The sequence below is a fragment of the Vicia villosa genome, linkage group LG2 (genome assembly GCF_029867415.1).
Source record: "Vicia villosa cultivar HV-30 ecotype Madison, WI linkage group LG2, Vvil1.0, whole genome shotgun sequence".
In the NCBI taxonomy this organism is placed as follows: Eukaryota; Viridiplantae; Streptophyta; class Magnoliopsida; order Fabales; family Fabaceae; genus Vicia; species Vicia villosa.
In genome coordinates, this window is record NC_081181.1 from 46,848,698 (window position 1) to 46,871,712 (window position 23,015).

Below are 23,015 nucleotides of genomic sequence, written 5' to 3' on the forward strand. Positions count from 1 at the left end.
AAGTGAAAATAAGTATTATATTATAAAAATTTTGTGCATATTAGACAGCGCTTAAAGAGAAAAGCGTTGTCTGAAGTGGGGAAAAGCACTTCCTAAAGGGGGAATAGCCATCGATTTTAAGAAAGCGCTGTCTAAAGTGATGCCTAAAAGATGACCAAAAGTGATGGCTAATGCAAAAGCGCTGCTAAAGGGGTGCTGACAAAAGCGCTGCTAAAGGGGTGCTGACAAAAGCGCTGTCTAAAGTGGACATATAGCAGCGCTTTTAAAGTCAAAAAGCTGCCTAAAGGGGGCATATAGCAGCGCTTTTGAATTAATCCAAAGCGACAAAATACATCAATCAAAAGAGATTCAAGTTTGTTTCTTTTACTAACCATGGTTGATGAGGTTAGGGTTTTGATACTTTCTCCACCGAATTAACAAATTTCTATATGAGAGCTTCATTGAGACGATTTTGGTTTATTCTCTGGTCAATTGAAGTTTGGATTACAAGATATGGTGGCATGGTATTCTTTATCTCTATCCCCTCCAGGTGATCAATTCAAGATTTATCTCGATTAACTTATGAGACTTTTATCATTGTACATTTAAAAATGAAAAATTGAAGTACACATAAAGGTGGATTTAAAGTGCATAAAGACAATGGTGGTTGGTCTCTAAGGCTTATTACAATTTCTATCCCATTCAAGCATCCATTTTCCAATTTCTATACAAGACAACACTTATATATTCATTCAAGATCCATACATACCTGAAGTCGAGATCATTCCAAACTCCATCCATTCATTACAAAAATCCAAACACCACTACATATATCATAAAACTCAATCTCAAAGGGCCATTACAATCATACTTCGTACACACAAGAAAAAAGATCCATTTGGTTTATTACAAAGTGTTCATTACAAATTACAACCAAATATGTTTCACCAAAATTCATCCAAATGCCATTCATTTCAAGTGTTCAAAACTCAAAATCCATTACATCATTTCCTTTACCCATTCTTTACAAAATTCACCATAAAAAGACCAAACTTCTAGAATTAATTAAGTGACAATTCCTAATCCTAATCTCCAAGCTTGCTTTGCCTTTCATGATACCATCCTGCAAGTTTATCTTCTAAGCTTCATGTTGTGTTTTTCAGGACCATACAAACATGCCCTTACTCCATCATTCACATCCACTATGGCTGCCCTGTACCTGCACACATCAACATACATACACATCAAAAAGAAACCATTTGCATTCACACCAGTTTAGAATATACAAAAACAAATCCATTCAGCACAAAGTAAAGAAAAAAATAGTCCACATTTCGGTTCAGAATACGCAAAAAAAAAAAACAGAGTCACATAACTATCTCATAACCTCATAACCCTCCAACAGAATTTTAACTATAGTCCCATAACTAACTTTCAATTCCCTCACAACTAACCTGTCCAACTGTCAACTACCAGATCCTAACAACCTAATTAACCTCAACAAACTTCTTCTAACCTATAACTAACTACCTAACAAACTTCTAACAGAATTAACAACCATTCAACAGTTTCCTAACAAATTCTCAACCTACATAACAACCTATAACAGAATGTAACTAACCTCTCCACTTAACTCAATCCTCACCCTTAATCTCATAACTAACTCCCTCTAATCCAATGGCTTAGAATCTCCTCCCTCAACTGAATTCCACTCTCTCAACCTCTATATATTCTCATCACCTCCACGATTATCAGTTTTTAGCCACCATTTTACACACGCAAATTCACTCCAACCACACTGCAATCAACCAACACCATCTCCAATTCACTCTCTCTCTCTCTCTCTCTCTCTCTCGATTCCCCAACCTTCACTCTCAACTCTAGCCATTCTCATCTTCATCTCTCATTACCCACACTCAAAGCTCCTCACAAAGCGTCTTCAGAGCCATCACCAGACTCTGAAAGAGGCTGAGCTAAGCCTCATTTCATCGCCGGCGAATCGTCACCTTCACCATCATCAATTCCCAATCTTTATCTCATAATCGCGATAACTCAAACGCAGAAAGATCCACACACAGAAAAGATAAAAGAAGAAATAGAAGAAGCAGAAATTGAGAGAAGAATAAAAGAATTCACCTGAAGAACTCGACGTGTTCCTGCGTTTATTTCGCACCGTAGAGAGCTGACGAAGGAGCCTCCCCTCTGGCCTTCTGTTCTTCTGCGATTAGTCTTTGATTCAGGTTCCTTTTGATTGTTTTCTTTACAAATTCGTGTGTATGCTGAGAACTGCAATGTGATTTATGCCTCAAATTGCTTAATATCCGTTCGGATAATTGACCGTTAGAAGTTAGGGTTCGTCTTCTCCTCTTTCCGATTCGGACATATGAGATTTCCTTCTAAGAAATTGACTGCGAATTCATGTTCAGGGCGTGATTTTAGGTTGAGTTTGTGTTTAGAACTCGTTGATTCAAAGTGGAACGGTGGTTCACGGTGAAGTTAGGTCCTCGGAGGCGCATTCTCGTGAGAAGGAGAAAGAGAGTTGATAGGTTCTAAGAATTGGGATCGTCATATGAGGAACCCTAAGTTCCCAATTTCATTTTTATTTTTTTATTCTATTAATTAATTTTTTTATTTTGAAGCATAATAAAAATGAATAATAAGTTTGGTGGATCACAAATAACATTGGCCCATACGAATTCTAATGTTCACACCCCCTTTGGCCCATGACACTGCACCATTTTTGACAAACCAATCTACAGCAAAAATCCCTTAGGGCCTCCTGGTTGGGCCTGCGTCCAATTTACTGATTACACCCATAATTGCAATTTACACTCCCTGTGTTCACATAATTTCTCTTAGAACTAGGTTTTTTCCCTTTTTTTTAGTTAATAAACACTAATAATTACTAATCTTCTTTTAGGCTTTAATACTCATTTTGACATAGAAAAATACACTTAAAAAATACTAGTTTTTAGGTTTAGAATTCATTTCTCTTCCACAAAAATCAATAAAAAATAAATAGTTCTTTTAATCCAATTTTGTACTATATTTTGAATCATTTCATGTCATGCTCTTGTACTATTTTGTATAATCATGTATCTTACTTATGACTTCTAATTGTGACTTTAATTTCCATGTTTCCTTAAATCCTAACACTTTAGGTAGAAACCATGATAACATTAGGCTAGTTAATTCATATTAGGCTAGTTTCCCATTTCTTTTCCTTTTCAACTTTAAAACACTTAACCAATACTTGATTTAATTTCCCTTAAAAGATACAAAGAAAACATCTTAAAAAATGCTTAATAAAGGTCAGACTAATAAAAAGTGAATGGAAACTCTCGTCCCTCTTGTTTAAGGGGGTCACTTGAGTGGAAGTTCCCAATCATAAAAAACACCAACAAGAGTAGATCAAACCTCACTTGTTTAAGGGAGGTACTTGAGACACTCGACAAATTTCTCTCTTCTCTCTCTTGCCTTCAGGGCATTCTTTCCCTTAATCGGACACGTTATTTCCGCTCCATTCCTAGCTTAAGACTCCAGAGGTCGAGCAGCGGAGTGCGAATGTAACTGTCCACTAAAAAACACAAAAACAAACAAAAACTAAAGAGCCGAACTACGACGCTCTGATTCCTGAAAAGGATACGTAGGCATTAGGTCGCGGGGCATAAGCGAGCACAACTATTTATAACCCTTATTTTCCCCGTGTTTCTTTTCTATCCTTTGCATGCACTCCCTTAGCATTAAGCTCTAGATTTATAAGTACTCACCCTTTAGATAGCAACAAACATAGGTGGATACCATCGAGTACGATGGGCGTGAGGGGTGCTAATACCTTCCCCTTGCGTAACCGACTCCCGTACCCTATCTCTGGTCGCAAGACCTTTTCTCATCCTTTCTTTATTCTAGGTTTTCTGATATTCCTTTCCCTCGATGGGATAAATATATTGGTGGCGACTCTGTTGTTCATCATTTCGCGAGCGTGCGACAGCTTACCAGTAATTTCTTACAAACAACCGTTAGTCTTCCAAACTGTGTAATTTGGTAACTTACAGGATCGACTAGATTGACCCTAGGACATGTGTCTCAAAGTTTTAGTTTTCTCTAAGTTCATTTTATAAGTGGTCATATTTCTGATTTATGAATAAGAACAAGATTCTGCTAAAAAAGAAACTAAGTATTGTCTAAGAATTAAGAATAAACCTTCGACTGTAAAGTACTGGGTAAAGTGTAAAGGTTGAATCTAAAAGGGTTATAAATATTGTAAAGTGTAGGAAAGTAAAGGCTTTGACAAAATGTAAAAGGTCTGATGGAAAGTAAAGAAAATTAAATGGCAAAAGACTGGAATTAATGAAACTATGAATGACTTTAGAGTAAAGAAAACAATGGTGTTTTCATACATACATGATCAATAGAATCTTTTCTCTCGCGTCGGTACTTCGATTATTTGAGTGATTTTTGTATACAATGTGAAAAACACACCAATCTTAAAATCTAAGATTCCTATTTATAATGATTCGGCCCTAACGGTCTCTAACGGATGAATGGCACGTTCGATATTTCAACAAAAGGATCTTCTGATAATACCACGTGTTCTTCTGGAGAACAGACGCAAGTTTAAATTTCAAACTCTTCCCGCTCAAAGCCTTTTTGAAACCAACCAACGTGGTTGTCGAAGCAAACTTCTTCATAAAAATATTCTAGTTACGCACTTGAAGCTATATTTACTTCGACGTATCAAGTCTTCATAAAAAATCCAAAAAAGAAATAGCTTCTATGAAGCCATATTTCAAGCTATATTGTTCAGAATATGATATTCTTAAACCTTGGTCGAAATTTCCAGCTAACAGAATACGGAAGGTAAATCAATCTTAGAGTTTTTGTCAGCGTCGGATCTTACTATAGCAAATACCTGGTTTAGGAAAACATATGAGCATCTTATCAAATATAAAAGTGGGGTGAAATGTTCTCATATACATTTCTTTCTTATTTGGAAGTCAGATAGAAAGATCTTCTTGGACTGTAAGTTTATTCTAGGAGAGAGCTTGACTATCCAACATAGAGTATTGGTTATGGATAAAAGAGTAAATGGGAGATCAAAGAGAAAAAGTCATATAGAAGTATCATGGATCAAGTGGTTGCATTTGAAGGGAGAAAAACAAGAAAGTTTACAACACAAGATCTTGGAGGGAGGGTTTGGACAACCACACGGAAGTGCCAATGATATGTAGAATATGGAGGTCCAAAAGATTTAAAAAGTGGCTAAAGATACGTTGGGAGAATCAAGATATTTTGTATCCAAAGGTAAATAATCGTGGTGGTGGAATGAAAGTGTTCAGAGTAAAGTTAGAGTGAAAAAGGATTATTTTAAAGAATGGTCTAGGTGTAAAAATGCAGAAACTTGGGAAAAGTATAAGAAATCTAAGAATGAGACTAAAAAGGCGGTGAGTGAAGAAAAAACCCAATAATTTGAAGGATTATACCAATCTTTAGGAACCAAGGAGGGAGAAAAAAATCAATATATAGACTTGCTAATGGAAGAGAAAGAAAGACAATAGATTTAGATCAAGTGAAGTGTGTTAAAGATGAAGAAGGTAAAGTTTTGGTTCAAGAAAAAGATATAAAGGATGGATAGGTGGAAGGTGTATTTCTATAATTTTTTTAATGAAGGATTTGATATCTCACTGAATTCTATCTAGCTCGACATTAGAAAAGAGGACCGAAACTATAATTACTACTGTCGGATTCAAAAGCAATAAGTAAAGGAAGCGTTCAAAAGGATGAGTAACAATAAGGCAATTCGGCCAGACAATATACCAATTCAAGTATAGAAAATTCTGGGACAGAGAGGTATTTAATGGCTCACCAAACTCTTTAATAAAATTATAAGGTCGAAGAAAGTGTTTGATGAATGGAGAAGAAGCACTTTAGTTCCAATCTATAAGAACAAGGTGGATATACAAAATTGTGCAAACTATAGAGGGATTAAACTTATGAGTCATACCATGAAATTTTGGGAAAGAATGATTGAATGGAGACTAAGAAAAGAGACTCAATTCATTGAGAATTAATTTAGTTTTATGCTTGGAAGGTCAACCATGGAAACGATCTATCTACTACGTGTAGCAACCTGCCCTAAAAATATAGATTTAGAGTCGCCACCTATTCTACCAGGGCGAATAGGAAACCCTACGCAGTTAAGAGATCTGGGTAAGTTATTATATTCAGGTCAAGGGAAGGTGTTAGGCATCCTTAACCTTTTCCTAAGGTTTTAAGTTTAAGGCAAAGGTGTGTGGCTAAAGATGTTAAGGTTTGGGGTTTATAGCTAAGGAAATGAATAGGGTGAAAGGTGAGATTTTGGGGAAGGGGACTCGCCTTGTTACCAAGTGCCTACATACCTCCTTATGGAGGATCAGAGTCTACGTAGTTCGGGACAGGGTTATACGCCTTAGAATTAGTATGAGGTTGTATGAAGGTATTTTGAATTACCTTATCGCAGTTTTGAAATTTGTAGTTTGCAAGGTATTTTGATTATTTTAATTATTTTAATTGTTTTTTAGGGTAATTTGGGAATTAGATTATTTTATTATTAATCATCGCAATCAATTGAGTTGATTAAAACGATAAATAAATTGATGAAGGATTACTAATCATCGTAACCGATTTATTCGGTTAAAACCCTTAGCAAATAAACCTATTTGAATTTATTATTTAATTATTTAAATAATCGATTATTACCCATCGCGACCGATTAATTTAGTCGAAACGAATAATAAATAAAATCCTAAAATTAATTTTATTATCAATTTAATTTTAAAAATCAAATTATATATATATATAATATTAAGTTTTAATTATTAATTATACAAAATAATATAAAACAAAATAAAAACCTGGCTATGATCCTGTGTTTTTGGCCTTTGAATATCCATGGTGTGCATGCATCTTCCTAGGCCTTCAGATTTGATGGCAGCAGTGATCCATTGGTCAGTATTGATGGTACGTCGTAGGCGCGCGTATGATGGGAGCACCAGATCTGCAACTGAGGCTCATCGAAGAAATAAATTAAAACAATATGCATGGAGCGAGAATCGATCCCACGCTCCTGCACTCTATAGTGGCGAGCCATTACTCACTCCATTGGGCCAATTACGTTATGTTGTTAACTATACAACCAACAAATAATATATATAAAAATTAATTTGACCAGAAATTCAAAAAGAATTAAACACGCGCCTTGGCCCTGGGATTTGAATTCAACCAACCAGACGATGCCACGAGGTCGTCTTCCTCGCACAACCGTCGTATTAGACTACGACTTTTACCCACGGCGAAGACTCCATAGCTATAGCCCCTGCAACCTAAAAAAGATAACAGAAGCCATGGTAACGTAAACAAAGGACATAGTTCAATCAAAATCAACATCCTGAGCACAATGGCATCCTTATCTCGGTCAGGTTTTGTCTAGAAACAATAGCCCCAATTTTGGACCTTAAACCCTAACCATGGTAGATTCATGTATCTGTGCTTAAAACAAAATTGAATTATCCATAACGCTTCCATACATCATTATGAACACAAATATGTAACCAAAATCAATTTATAATGCGTGTATGATGCAAATCGAAATCAAAATTCTTGGCCAAACCGTCATCCTGACGTCATGATTTTGGGAGGTAATGATGACTTGTGATGATCCAAAATCATTCAGAAAAGGCCGAGGAATGTGTCTGAATCCCTAGAAGCTCTTGAATTAGCCTTAATCCCCCAATCCAAAAACCACTTCTCCCTAGGTCAACATATTTGGATCTAATCTTGTTAATTTGTGAGATTGGCATTTGATTCGTTCTTGAATAAAAACTTTCTAAAATTGACTCAAACATGACTTATCTCTCTCCAATATTCCTTGAACGAAATTGAATCACAAATATGATCTTTGGGTGATTGGATTTGCTTAGAAATCAAAACCAAATCAAACCTTGCATATTTCCTTCATTTATTTTGATTTAAATTATGTTTTAAATGAATAAAAATTCACTAAAATTATAATAAAAATCAAATAGTCGTGGGATTGGGTTTAGAGCTTCTTAGTACTCTTATAAGCAAGTTTGGATCATAAAAGAATAGGCCCATTTGGAAAAAAATCCAAGTTTAACCCTTATTTGCTTCACATTTTCCATCCAAAATTCACCAACTTTGACAAGGCACATCTCCTTCAATTTTTAAGATATGGAAGAGTTCTAGGACTTTTTGGAAATCTCAAAGAGTCTTATAAACACTCCTTTTGGTTTCATATCCATTGAAGTTTCCATGCTCGTGTTATGGGCTTTTGAAAAAGATGACCTTTTAATGACCTTTTTGGAGGACCTGTAATGTATTGGACCATATTGAAGGATAGAAAAACACTTAGGGTGTGTTTGGTTGGAGGTAGATGGAGGGGAGGGGAGGGGAGGGGAGGGGATATTTATAACAAAATGTGTTTGGTTCAATTTTTAGGAGGGGAGAGGAGGGGAGGGGAGGGGAGCAAAATCCCTCCAAATCACATTTTTTGCGTTCCCCCGAATTGGGGGGAATCGGAGGGGAGGGGAGGGAATGTCATTTTTAATATTTAATAAATTGATATATTTACTAAAATATCCTCAATTATATTTTATTATTTTAAAACTATTGTTTTCTTTTGTGTTTCTGCTTTTCTTTTTTGTGATTTTTCTCTATTGTTTTTATCAATTTATTATAATTATTCTTCAACTTCAAATTAAATTTTTATTTAATAAAAATTATAATCACTGCAATATTTTAGTAATAAGTTATTTTATGTAATTAAAAATTGTTATCAAACATAGTTTAATTTATGTAAAAAGTTATAATATGAATCAAGTGTACTGAATTTTTAACGTTATGTGGTAAGTTATGAATTTTTAATCACTTAATATTACAAATATTATTTTCAAAAAAATATTTATGAAATTTCCACCTTTGAATATCATATCATTTATAGAAAATTATAAGGATAGAAAAGTAAATTATTAATAAAATCCCTCCCCTCCCCTCGTGAACCAAACATATTTTTAACCAAAATCCCTCCCCTCCCCTCGTTTGAACCAAACATATATATAATTAAAAAAAATCCCTCCCCTCCCCTCCCCTTCCCCTCCCTCCATTAAAATCCCTCCCCTCCCCTCCCCCTCATTTGAACCAAACAGACCCTTAGAAAGGGGGGGGGGGGTTTGAATAAGTGTAACTTTAAAAACTCTTAAGATAAAAACAATGAACACAATATTTTTATCCTGGTTCGTTGTTAACGAAACTAATCCAGTTCACCCCCTTAGAGTGATTTACCTCAACTGAGGATTTAATCCACTAATCAATCTTGATTACAATGGTTATCCACTTAGAAACATTCTAAGTCTTCTAGAGTATACTGATCACACCTTAATCACTCTAGGAAATCACCACTTAGAAACTTCTAAGTCTTCTAGAGTCTACTGATCTCACTGATCACTCTAGGAACCTTTTACAAATCGATGTAAAATAAATGTTTACAAGAGTATGAATTTGCTTCTTAGAAAGCTATAATCAAAACTGTGATATTTCTCTTAAGTTCTAAGCTTAACACTCACTAAATATTACAATAGATTGTGAGGTTGAAGATGAAGTTCGTGTGTTTTGATTTCAATAGCGTTTTAGTATGTTTGCCAAAAATTCGTTACTACTTCTGATCAGAACTTCACTATATATAGGCGTTTGAGAAAATGACCGTTGGAATGCATTTAATGCATTGCGTGACTGGACAGCTTTGCATTTAATGTTTTCACTGTTTTGTCAACTACCTCGAGCCATGCTTTTCTCTGCTTTTACTGACTTTGCCTTTTGTAGCTTCTAACGTTCCTTTTGTCAGTCAGAGATTAGACTTCATAGCCTATCATCTAGTACTAACTTCTGATCTCAGATTTTGTGAATACAACGTTTTGAATAATCAGAATCAGAGTTACAGCTTGGTGCAAAGCATCTTTTTGTCTTCTGACTTTGAAGTGCTTTAGCGTGATACCATAAGAACTTCATTGCTTCTGCTTCTGATCTCAAGTTCTTCTGATCCTTCATAGACCATGTTCTGATTCTGCTTGACCATCTTCTAATGTCTTGCAAGAGCATGTTCTGATGTTGCAATCTTGAACCTTCTGAGTCAATGCTTCTTAGCGTTGAATTGTGCATACTCCTTATATATTTCCTGAAATGGAAAATGCATAGGATTAGAGTACCACATTGTCTTATACAAAATTCATATACATTGTTATCATCAAAACAAGAATATTGATCAGAACAAATCTTGTTCTAAAAATCTCCCCCTTTTTGATGATGACAAAAACATATATAATTGATATGAATTTGCAATCAGAATATCATATGACAAAAGACAATTACACAGATATAGCATAAGCATATAATCAGAGTGTGTGAATATGTCTCCCCCTGAGATTAACAATCTCCCCCTGAAATAAATACTAGAAGTATTTATAAATAAAAGACTTCCCTGAGTATTTTTCATTTCAACAGAGACTTTCACTTCGCCTAGAACTTCAGAATATTAAGAGCTTCTGCTTCTTGCTTCCATAGGACAGCTTCAGAGCTTTGAATTTCTTCTTAGTTGTCATAGCATGCTTGATTGAATCAAAACATTTTTTAATGTATCAGAGCATCATCAGAGCATCTTTACATCCTGAAATGTTTCAGAAACATACTAGACAAAAAAATATCAGAACATGAATGTATCAGAGCATTCTTGATAACTATCATGTATCAGAGCATTCTTAATGAATAGCATTTATCAGAGTATATAAGATGAAGAAAATGTATTAAAGCATATTCTAAACCGAGAACATCAGAGCATTCTACGAATGACTATCAAAACATTATTCTTCTTGCTTCTGATCTTGAAGCTTCACAGTACTAAGCTTGCTTCAATTTTTCAAGAGCATGCTTCTTTATAGAATTGCCTTTCCTCATGTATTTGCTTCTCATGTTGAGCTTTTTCAGAATATCTTCAATCTTGCAAAAAAAATCTCAAAGACATAGAACTTGCAAATAATGTTAGGAATGTTGAGACTTAATCCCAGCAACTGATATAATAAATCAAATCAATTATCATGTTTCTCCCCCTTTTTGTCATAACATCAAAAAGCATATAAAATATTCAGATGATAAAACAACATAATAAAGTGAAGAAGATAATATTTTATTGATTAACAAAATATATCAGAAGTATACAAGAGGAATAGAAGCAGATGCAAGAAACAGATGCAAGGAACAAGAAAACATCTAAGACCAAGACACACTACGACTAGCCTAGCTTAGAAGCTATCTTGGCCAGAAGGTTTTGAATCTCAGCAGTGCTTTCTGTCTGCATCTTCATAAAAGATCTGAACTCATCCTTCCAAGAGGGATAGTATTCTTCTTGAGTTTTGGATTCTTATGACGTTCTTCATCTCTTGATTCTTCAATATTTGTCTTCAGATGTTGAAAAAGAATGTGTGGTAGATTGACTCTCATGCCTTTTTCAATGCAGAATAATATATACTTCTGATCCTGATTGACATAGGTAGAGTTTGATGGTTTTCTATGATAGATAGATCCCATAATGATCTCAGCCCATACTCTGTAGGAAGGCTTCAAGGCAGAAGTGAAGGGAGAGGCAATACCAGAAGAAAACAACTCTCGATCGACTTTTTCCCAATTAGTTTGATTTTCCTTAAGAGGAGATTGCATAGCAGGATGATTCTCTATAGCTTGTTTCTCAGCATCAGCTTCTGCCTCAGAAGCATCTTCAGCATACATAGGAGAAGGGATTTCAGAATCATGATTTTCTAGAGCCAGAAGAATTGCAGCCAAGTTCTGAGGAGGTGTAGGACCAGCAGGTTCTAATGGGTATTCAACTTCTGGATATACCATATTTGGTGCCTTAGCAGAGGGATTCTCCCTTAACCAGTTGAATAAGAACTTAAAATCTCCAGTCAGAACATGGAGTGAAGGCTTCCACACAACCACAGAAAGAGGATGCACCTCTTCAAGCTCGTCAACGAACTCCTTCTCTTCAAGAGAATTCCTGTTCCTGATGGGGTAGAAATAGCAGTATTCATAATCCCTTAGGAACTCACAAGGGCCAGGAGCTTCAGCTTCATACTTCTTCTGAAGCTTCAGAAGGTCAGAATTGATCTCCCTTCTGAAAGATCTCCAGAGACCTCTTGTAGCAGCATAATCCGTCTTGGCATTATGTGCAACCTTCAAGGCTTCTAGTCTTGTCTGTACCTTTTGTTTCAGAAATTTAAAACTTACACCAACAGATAGTTCAGGGTTAGGGGTTTTGAATTGGGTGGAAGAGGAATCTGGATACCGAATGAAGTAGGGTTCAGGTTCTCTATCAAGAGAAAGCAGTGATTCTGCTTCATCCTCAGATTCTAGGTTGACAAAGGCAGGGTCAGGACGAGGTTTGGGAGTAAAGTTGCAGGCACGGAATAATGCATGTAAAGAATCAGAATTTGGAGATTCTGATGCATTTGCATTGTTGGGAATAGGGGAGGTAACAAGTTCATAGTTAGCATGAGGAGGAGGTTGAGAAGTGGAGATATTTGTGTGTGAAGGAAAGAGGGTTTGAAGGGGTACAACATCTAGAATGGGTTCAGAATCAGGATGGTCAGAAGCAAGAGTGGTTTTGGGTGAGGAAGGAGGGGTGAGAACTTTGGTGGTTGAAGGTGATTTGGCTGAGGCTTTTTCTGGTTGAATTTCTGGTTGAGAGGGTTTTGGAACTTCTGTTGGTACAGATTTTGAACAAACAAACGGAACAGAACCAGGTTCAGAAAAAGACACACCTTTAGATTTCTTGTGAGGCCTTTCAGAATCAGTTTCAATTTTTTTCCTCTTCTTCTGAATATCAACCTTCTTTCCTGCAAAAATTTCTTTCTTCCTCGCTTCTACTTCATTTTCCTCTTCATTCTTCTTCTGTTCTCCTTCAACAGCCTTCTTTTTCTTCTTTTTCTTATCTTTCTTTTTCTTCTTCTTCTCTACGTCCTTCTCATCATCCTTCTTCTTTCTTTTCTTTTCAACAATCTTCTCTTCTTTCTTATTCTCCTTTTCAACTACAGCTTCTGTTTTCTCTTCATTAGCTTTCTCTTCACTTCTCTTCTCCTCACTGACAGAAGGAAAGTCTAACTTTTTCTTGGTTCTTCTTTCTTTATGGGTAGCAACTTCTGGAAAGACTTCTATCTCACCATCCTTGGTAGACGGAAGCTTCTGCCTACTTGTCCCAACCTTAGTATCCACAGAACCATATTGTTTGAGAATATTAAGGTAATGAACCTTAATATCTGGCTGTTCATTGAGAAAGAACAACTCAAACTCAGCAAGAACTGGACCTCTTCTGTTTCTAACATTTGGATCTGGTTTAGGAGCAGGATCATCAGCTTGAATAAGACCCATTTTCCTCAAAGTATGACCATTCAAAACACTCCCAATGATTGTATAAGGATCTTTAACTATTCCAGCATTTTCCAACTCTTCAACCATCTTGGTTTGAACCAGAAGATTGGTAATAATCCTCCCAAAAGGAATAACATTTCCTTTCTTCTTCGTTCTGTTCTCATCTCTTGAGTCCTTTACAGCATGCCACATGTGATTGAAAATTATGTAAGAGACATCCACCTTCTTCTTTGTACCAAGGCAGTACATGATGTATTGTTGATTGCTGTTGACGAAATCAGAAGAACTGGTTGATTTCTTGTGGTAAAAACAACCTAGAAGAATCTTTGTCCATATCTTGTATATGTTCTTCAGATCCTTCACTCTAGTTGATTTCTTTCCATCAGTAAAGATTTCAGTGTAGACTGCATCCCAATTTGTTTTTAGAGTTGCTTCAGTCTCTCCTTCAGCATCCATCAAATCAAACAACATTCTCAATATGTTTTCAGTGATGGAAAAGAATCTTCCATGAACAAACGATACAATTGCTTTAGGGATGACAAAAGCATGAACCCAGAACTCCTTCACTAGGTCTGGATATACTAGTCCACAGAATTCAAGAAACAAAGAAGACCATTTCTAAAAAACCAAGTTGTCTTTGATATGGATTTGATGTTCTTCCAGATTATCAACACCCACCATCAGTTCACATATAACCTCCAACTGATCCCGAGGAATAGAGCAAGTAATCATTTGAATGAGTTCTTGTTCTTGTTCTTGTTGTTGTTGAGAAGAAGAACCAGTATTTGATGATGAAGAAGCAGCCATTGACACTTTTTTGAGATTTCTGGGTTTAGGGTTTTGGAAGAGAGCAAAGAGATTGCAAAAATGCATGCACAAGAGAGAGAATGAATGCGTGAAAAGAGAAAAAGATGTGATGAGGGCGGTTTAAATAGACACGGATTTGAAACAATATGCAATGAAATTCTGAGAATGAACAATTACAAAATGCAGAAAATCAATGCATTTAATGTTGAGTGACGTTAGGGCAAAACATGATATTTGAAATGATTTGCACAATTACCTAGGGCGGCGTCTCATCAACTGCACGCATGCTTGTTCCTTTAGAGTGAACACGTGTTCATCTTCTGGAAAAGCTGATGACAGCTATTTTGCTTTAAATTAGATTCTGAATCAACTTAGACATATGAAACGTTAGCAAAAACAGAATCAGAATATCTAACTGACTAACAATCAGAACTTCTTATAAAAGAAAATAAATGATCATTTCAAATCTAGTCCATATATCAGAACTTCTCATCTTCTCATTCTAGGCATAAATCCATACTGATATTCTTCAGAATGAACTTAAACCTATCTTCAGCAAGGGGTTTTGTAAAGATATCAGCCCATTGATGGTCTGTATCAACAAAGTTTAAAGATAGAACACCCTTCTGAACATAGTCCCTAATGAAATGATGTTTAATCTCAATATGTTTAGCTTTGGAATGTAAGATTGGATTCTTAGATAAACATATAGCAGAAGTATTATCACAGAAGATAGGAATGTTACTCTCATATATCTGATAATCTTCTAGCTGACTCTTCATCCAGAGCATCTGTGTACTACATCCAGCAGCAGCAACATATTCTGCTTCTGTTGTAGAGAGGGCAGTGGTAGCTTGCTTCTTGCTGTACAAGGAGATCAGGTGACTTCCAAGAAATTGACAACTTCCAGAAGTACTTTTCCTTTCAATTCTATCTCCAGCGTAATCAGCATCACAGAATCCTACTAAGTTGTATTCTTCAGATCTTCTATAGACTAAACCAACATTAGTAGTACCTTTCAGATACCTCAAAATTCTCTTAACAACTGTTAAGTGAGATTCTCTAGGAACTGATTGGAATCTTGCACACAGACAAACACTGAATAAAATATCAGGTCTAGAAGCAGTAAGATATAGAAGAGATCCAATCATACCTTTGTAGAGCTTCTGATCTACCTTCTTACTTACCTCATCCTTACCTAAGATACACGTTGGATGCATGAGAGTCTTTGCTTCTTCACTTTCAGAAAGATTAAACTTCTTCAGAAGTTCCTTCACATACTTGGTCTGATGAACACATGTTCCTTTAGAAGTTTGATTGATTTGAATCCCAAGAAAATACTTGAGTTCTCCCATCATGCTCATTTCAAATTCAGCCTGCATGGACTTAGCAAACTCCTTTCCAAGTGTAGCATTAGAGGTTCCAAAGATAATATCATCAACATAAATTTGGCAAATTAAAATATCCTTTTTAAAGGTTTTACAAAAGAGAGTAGTATCCACTTTTCCTCTAGTGAAACCATTATCCAGAAGGAAAGAACTTAATCTTCCATACCAAGCTCTAGGAGCTTTCTTCAATCCGTATAATGACTTCTTTAGTTTAAAAACATGTTCTGGAAACTTAGTGTCTTCAAAACCAGGAGGTTGGTGGACATAGACTTCCTCATCCATATAACCATTTAAGAAGGCACTCTTAACATCCATCTGATATAGAGTGATGTTATGTTAAGTGGAAAAACAAATCAATAAGCGAATAGATTCTAACTTGGCCACTGGTGTAAAGGTTTCTGTATAGTCTATGCCTTCTTGCTGACTATAGCCCTGAGCAACCAGTCTGACTTTGTTTCTTACAACTTCTCCTTTTTCGCTTAACTTGTTTCTGAAGACCCACTTGGTTCCAATGATGTTGAATCCTTTTGGTCTTGGAACAAGATCCCATACATTATTCCTTGTAAACTGATTGAGTTCTTCTTGCATGGCAATTATCCAGTCAGCATCCTCCAGAGCTTGATCAACAGAAGTTGGCCCGATAAGAGATACTAGACCAAATTGACATTCTGCATTGTTCTTAAGGAATGATTTGGTTCTGATAGGATCTTCTTTCTTCCCAAGGATAACATCTTCTGAGTGAGCAGAGTTGAGTCTAGAAGATCTTCTGATAGTTGACTCTTCAGAAATTCTGAGATTCTCCAATGAAGCAGCAGCTTGATCTTCTGACACTTTGCTTCTAGGTTCTTCAGCTTCTGAGTTAGAGACTTCAATATCTGCAAAATTCTCAAACTGCTTTGGCTTTTCAAGACCAAGCTTATCATCAAATCTAATATTGATTGATTCTTCAACAATCAATGTTTCAGTATTGTATACTCTGTAGCCTTTTGAGCGTTCAGAATATCCAAGAAGGAAACACTTCTGTGCCTTAGAATCAAACTTACTCAGATGATCTTTAGTGTTCAGAATATAACATATACATCCAAAAGGATGAAAATAAGAAATGTTGGGCTTTCTGTTCTTCCACAATTCATAAGGAGTCTTATTAAGAATAGGTCTTATGGAGATTCTATTCTGAATATAACATGCGGTATTTATTGCTTCTGCCCAGAAATGCTTAGCCATATTGGTCTCGTTGATCATGGTTCTGGCCATTTCTTGTAGAGTCCTATTGTTTCACTCTACAACTCCATTTTGCTGTGGAGTTCTAGGGCAAGAGAAATCATGGGCAATACCATTTTCTTTGAAATAAATCTCAAAGAATCTGTTCTCAAATTCTCCACCATGATCACTTGTGACCTTTATGATTTTACACTCTTTCTCAGATTGGATCTGAGTGCAAAAGTCAAAGAATACTGTATGAGACTCATCCTTGTGTTTCAAGAACTTTACCCATGTCCATCTGCTATAATCATTTACGATGACTAATCCATATTTCTTCCCTCTGACAGATGTTGTTTTGACTGGGCCAAACAGTTCAACGTGCAGAAGTTCTAGCGGCCTAGAGGAAGAAACAACATTCTTAGATTTGAATGCAGGTTTGGAAAACTTCCCTTTCTGACATGCTTCGCAAAGAGCATCTGATTAAAATTTCAGATTAGGGAGTCCTCTGACCAGATTTAGTTTGTTAATCTGAGAAATATTTCTCAAACTAGCATGGCCTAATCTTCTGTGCCAGACCCATTACTCTTCACTAACAGACATAAGAGAAGTTACCTTCTGATTCTAAAGATCTTGAAGATCAATCTTGTAAATGTTGTTCTTTCTCTTGCCTGTAAATAGGATTGAGCCATCCTTCTGACTTAGAGTTTTGCAAGACTTTTGATTGAAGATTATGTCGTAACCATTGTCACTTAATTGACTTAAGGACAACAAGTTATGAGCTAATCCATCTACAAGAAGTACATTAGTTATGGAAGGAGAGTTACCAATACTTATGGTTCCTGAGCCAATTATCTTGCCCTTCTGATCTCCTCCAAACTTGACTTCACCAGCGGACTTAAGCACCAGGTCTTGGAACATAGACCTTTTTCCCGTCCTGTGCCGCGAGCACCCAGAGTCCAGGTAGCATGACATGTTTTGCTTTGTCTTCTTTGCTGCCAAGGATATCTGCAACATAAATTATCTTCTCCTTAGGTACCCACATTTTCTTGGGTCCTTTATTGTTAGTTCTCCTCAAGTTCTGATTGAACTTGGGTTTAGCATGATAATTAACAGGAGGTACAGCATGATATTCCTTAGTTTGAGCAACATGATATTTTCTATTTTGTGTCACATGCTTCTTTGTGTGTGCAATGTGAAAGCTTTTAGCATGTGAAGTGAGCCTAATATCATGGGAGTGGCCATACTTGAACTGATCATACAATGGCTTATATGTGATTTTCATATCATCTACAGGTTCAAGTTTGTATGGGGTTTCACCCTCATAACCTATGCCAACTCTCTTGTTTCCACTAATAGGATATATCATAGAGGCAAGTTGACTTCTTCCAATACCTCTAGATAAGAACTTCCTGAAATTCAAGTCATATTCTTTAAGAATATTGTTCAAGCTTGGAACACACTTTTCTGAACCAGAAGATGACTCAGCATCTTTGGATAGTTTTAAAACTTTTTCTTTGAGTTCAGAATTTTCTAATTCAAGCTTCTTAGTTTCAGATACAAAGAGCTTTCTCAGCTTTTTGTGTTTGATACTAAGCTTAGCCTTGATTTCAAGAATTTCAGCTAAACTGAAAGCTAGCTCATCTCTAGACAGTTCAAAAAATACCTCTTCAGAGTCAGAGTCTGATTCTAATGTAGATTCTGATTCAGCATCCACAGTAGCCATCAACGCTATGTTGGCTTGCTCGTCTTCAGAGTCTGATTCTGATTCTGATGAATCTGAATCATCCCAAGTAACCATAAGACCTTTCTTCCTCTGGAACTTCTTCTTGGGTTTCTCCCTCTGAAGCTATGGACACTCACTCTTGTAATGTCCTGGCTCCTTGCACTCAAAGCACGTGACCTTCTTTTTGTCAGATCTTCTGAGTCCAGAAGATTCTCCTCTTTCAAGCTTTTTAGAACTTCTGAAGTTCTTGAACTTCCTTTGCTTACTCTTCCAGAGTTGGTTTACCCTTCTGGAGATCATGGACAGTTCATCATCTTCTTCTTCTGATTCTGACTCTTCAGAATCTTCTTCCTCCGCCTGAAAAGCGTTAGTGCATTTTTTATTCAAAGATTTTAAAGCAATAGACTTACCTTTCTTTTGAGGTTCATTAGCATCCAGCTCTATTTCATGACTCCTCAAGGCACTGATCAGCTCTTCAAAAGATACTTCATTCAGATTCTTTGCAATCTTGAATGCAGTCACCATTGGGCCCCATCTTCTGGGCAAGCTTCTGATGATCTTCTTGACCTGATCAGCCTTTGTATATCCCTTGTCAAGCACTCTTAATCCAGCAGTTAGAGTTTGAAATCTTGAGAACATTGTTTCAATGTTTTCATCATCCTCCATCTTGAAGGCTTCATACTTTTGGATTAATGCAAGAGCTTTTGTCTCTTTGACTTGGGCATTTCCTTCGTGAATCATCTTTAATGATTCAAAGATGTCATGGGCAGATTCTCTGTCTGATATCTTCTCATATTCAGAATGAGAAATAGCATTCAGCAGAATAGTCCTTGACTTATGATGATTTTTAAATTGTTTATTTTGATCATCACTCATTTCTTGTCTTGAAATCTTTTCTCCACTAGCATTTACTGGATGTTTGTAACCATCCACAAGTAAGTCCCATAAATCACCATCTAGACCAAGAAAGTAACTTTCCAATCTATCTTTCCAGTATTCAAAATTTTCACCATCAAATACTGGTGGTCTAGAATATCCATTTCCATTTCCATTGTTGTGTTGATCATTTGAAGTAGATGTAGAAGTGGATGTAACAATATCAACCATATTGACTTAGTCTTTTTCTCACCCTGAATCTTTTTCTAACACGGTTAAGTGCTTGCACCTAGAACCGGTGCTCTGATGCCAATTGAAGGATAGAAAAACACTTAGAAAGGGGGGGTGAATAAGTGTAACTTTAAAAACTCTTAAGATAAAAACAATGAACACAATATTTTTATCCTGGTTTGTTGTTAACGAAACTACTCCAGTCCACCCCCTTAGAGTGATTTACCTCAACTGAGGATTTAATCCACTAATCAATCTTGATTACAATGGTTATCCACTTAGAAACACTCTAAGTCTTCTAGAGTATACTGATCACACCTTGATCACTCTAGGAAATCACCACTTAGAAACTTCTCTTAAGTTCTAAGCTTAACACTCACTAAATATTACAATAGATTGTGAGGTTGAAGATGAAGTTCGTGTGTTTTGATTTCAACAGCGTTTCAGTATGTTTGCCAAAAATTCGTTACTGCTTCTGATCAGAACTTCACTATATATAGGCGTTTGAGAAGATGACCGTTGGAATGCATTTAATGCGTTGCGTGACTGGACAACTTTGCATTTAATGTTTTCACTGCTTTGTTAACTACCTCGAGCCATGCTTTTCTCTGCTTTTACTGACTTTGCCTTTTGTAGCTTCTAACGTTCCTTTTGTCAGTTAGAGATTAGACTTCATAGCCTGTCATCTAGTACTAATTTCTGATCTCAGATTTTGTGAATACAACATTTTGAATAATCAGAACCAGAGTTACAGCTTGGTGCAGAGCATCTTCTTGTCTTCTCACTTTGAAGTGGTTTAGCGCGATACCATAAGAACTTCAGTGCTTCTGCTTCTGATCTCAAGTTCTTCTGATGCTTCATAGACCATGTTCTGATTCTGCTTGACCATCTTCTGATGTCTTGCGAGAGCATGTTCTGATGTTGCAATCCTGAACCTTTTGAGTCAACGCTTCTTAGCGCTAAATTGTGCATACTCCTTATATATTTCCTGAAATGTAAAATGCATAGGATTAGAGTACCACATTGTCTTATACAAAATTCATATACATTGTTATCATCAAAACAAGAATATTGATCAGAAAAAATCTTGTTCTAACACATATCTCTTGAATGAAGCATTTATGGCCTTGGCATGTGAGAGACAAAGTTGTAGAGAATCCAATTTCCTTCAGAATAGGCTTTGGTTGGGAAATTTTTGATACTCCATGTGAAAGTTTTGGCCAGTCAAAGTTGAGTTGACTTTCTCCTATAAAACCCTAATTTGGCAACTTTGAATCTTGTTGATTTTGAAGCTTTCCTTGATAAATCATGATCAACCCTTTATCAAATGATGAATAGTATTTCAAGAGGTTGATGTTGACAAAAAATCAGGATTTTTGACTGTACTTTGACCATAGTTGACTTTTAGGTCAAACTAGTCGACTGTAGATCATCTGAGCCATTGAATGAGCAATACTTGGAGTTGAAGCTTGACTTTTGATATGGAGATATTTTGAAACATAATGAGCCATCTGAAATCCATTGGAGACCTTGATTCATCACTTTCCTTAGGAGAATGCAAAACCCTAGTTCAGGAGGTCCTTGATTAGGAGAATGCCTTGAGTAAACCCTTGAGCCTTAAGTCATTGAAGATGAAATGGGGAGGGCAAATTTTGGGGTATGACACAACGACGTAGGATGAAGCAGTATCGGTTGGACCAATAAGACTTGCAGTTAATTTTATTGACTTGGAGAAGCCGTATGATAGGGTGCCTAGAGAGATTTTGTGGAAAGCCTTAGAGAAGAAAAGGATTAGGATTGCATATATTTGAGCTATCCAAGATTTGTATGAAGGGCTATCGACTAGCGTGCAGACACAAGATTGAGAGGCAGACGATTTCCCCATTACAATATGTTTGCATCAAGGTTCAATTCTTAGTCCCTTCATTTTTACCTTAATTTTGGATGTACTCACGGAACACATCCAAGAGCTAGCACCGAGATGCATGATTTTTGCAGATGATATAATCATAGTTGGAGAATCAAAAGAGTATTTAAATGAGAGGTTGGAGACTTGAAGACATGCTTTAGAAACACATGGTTTTCGCCTAATTAAAAGTAAGACAGAATATATGGAATGTAAGTTCAACAAAAGAAGAAGCATTTCTAACCTAGGAAATTTTGATGGATCATGCTCGCCCGTCCATTGGCTGAGCACAGGCTAAACTTTTTTTCTTTCATTTGCTCATCCATTGATTGGTCGAGCGCCTGAATAAAATAATATTTTTTTTGTTTTTCAGTATTATTTTAATGGTTTTTAATTAATATAATATAATTTAAATATTTTATTAATATAATATAAATATTTTCTTAATTCAGAATTTTTTCTATTATTTTTTAATTTAGCATTAGTTTTTTTTCCTTATAATTTTATAATTTAATTTAATTTTTTTACTAGTTCTTATATTATTTTCTTAATTACGACCATTAAAAAATTAAACAATTAAAGAAGATAGAAAAATGATTTTATTAGTATTGTTGAAAAGATAAGATACATCAAGTGGGTTTTCTTAAATGATTTTGTTCCACACCTTGAACTCTTTATGTTCCACACCTTGGAGTATGTGTAAGTGGTATGAAGGTATTTAGAGGGGGCTCTGTTGAATATGAGGATAATAAACATTTTCCCAATAGCTTTCGCATTAGTTGAAGGTGAGACAAAGGATGCTTGGAGTTTCTTTCTTAGGAATTTAAGAATGCACGTCACACCCCAAGCCAATTTGTGTCTAATATATGACAGACATTAATCAATTAAGAGTGCATATGATGATCTTGAAAATGGATGGAATTATCCTCCATCTTCACATGTCTACTGCATTAGACACATTGTGCAAAACTTCATGCGAGAGATTAAAGACAAGGAACTACATAAAAAACTTGTCAACATGGGGAAAAATCTACATTTATACTTATTACAAATAGTTATTGATATTCATATATTTTACTTAACATTTTTATTACACAATATGTGTTGACGGAGGGAACATTTAATTACTACCAAGGCGAAATACGAAGAACAGGTAGAGAGGCTTTGGACTAGATAGACAACATTCCTCGGGAGAAGTGGGCATGGGCGTATGACGGAGGACAACGCTAGGGACACATGACAACTAACCTGGATGAAGCAATGAACTCAGTACTTAAGGCTACCTGAAACCTTCCAATCACTACTTTGGTTCAATCTACATATTATTGATTGGGATTTGTTTGGTTTTTTAAGTTATCTAAATTAATGTCTTTTAGTCAAGTTTTTAGCTATCTAAATTAATGTCTTTGTACCAATCGTTAGTTGGTCTAGT

At 35.9% G+C, this 23,015-nt stretch overlaps 1 long non-coding RNA gene across 1 annotated transcript; it reads right to left on the reverse strand.

Moving 5' to 3' along the window:
* Positions 1–854: 854 nt before the first annotated feature.
* Positions 855–2,570, reverse strand: LOC131646137 (uncharacterized). The gene is made up of 2 exons (XR_009297310.1): positions 2,116–2,570; positions 855–1,198 (listed from the first exon to the last, which is right to left on the reverse strand). It is a non-coding gene; the product is annotated as an uncharacterized LOC131646137 (long non-coding RNA).
* Positions 2,571–23,015: the final 20,445 nt, after the last annotated feature.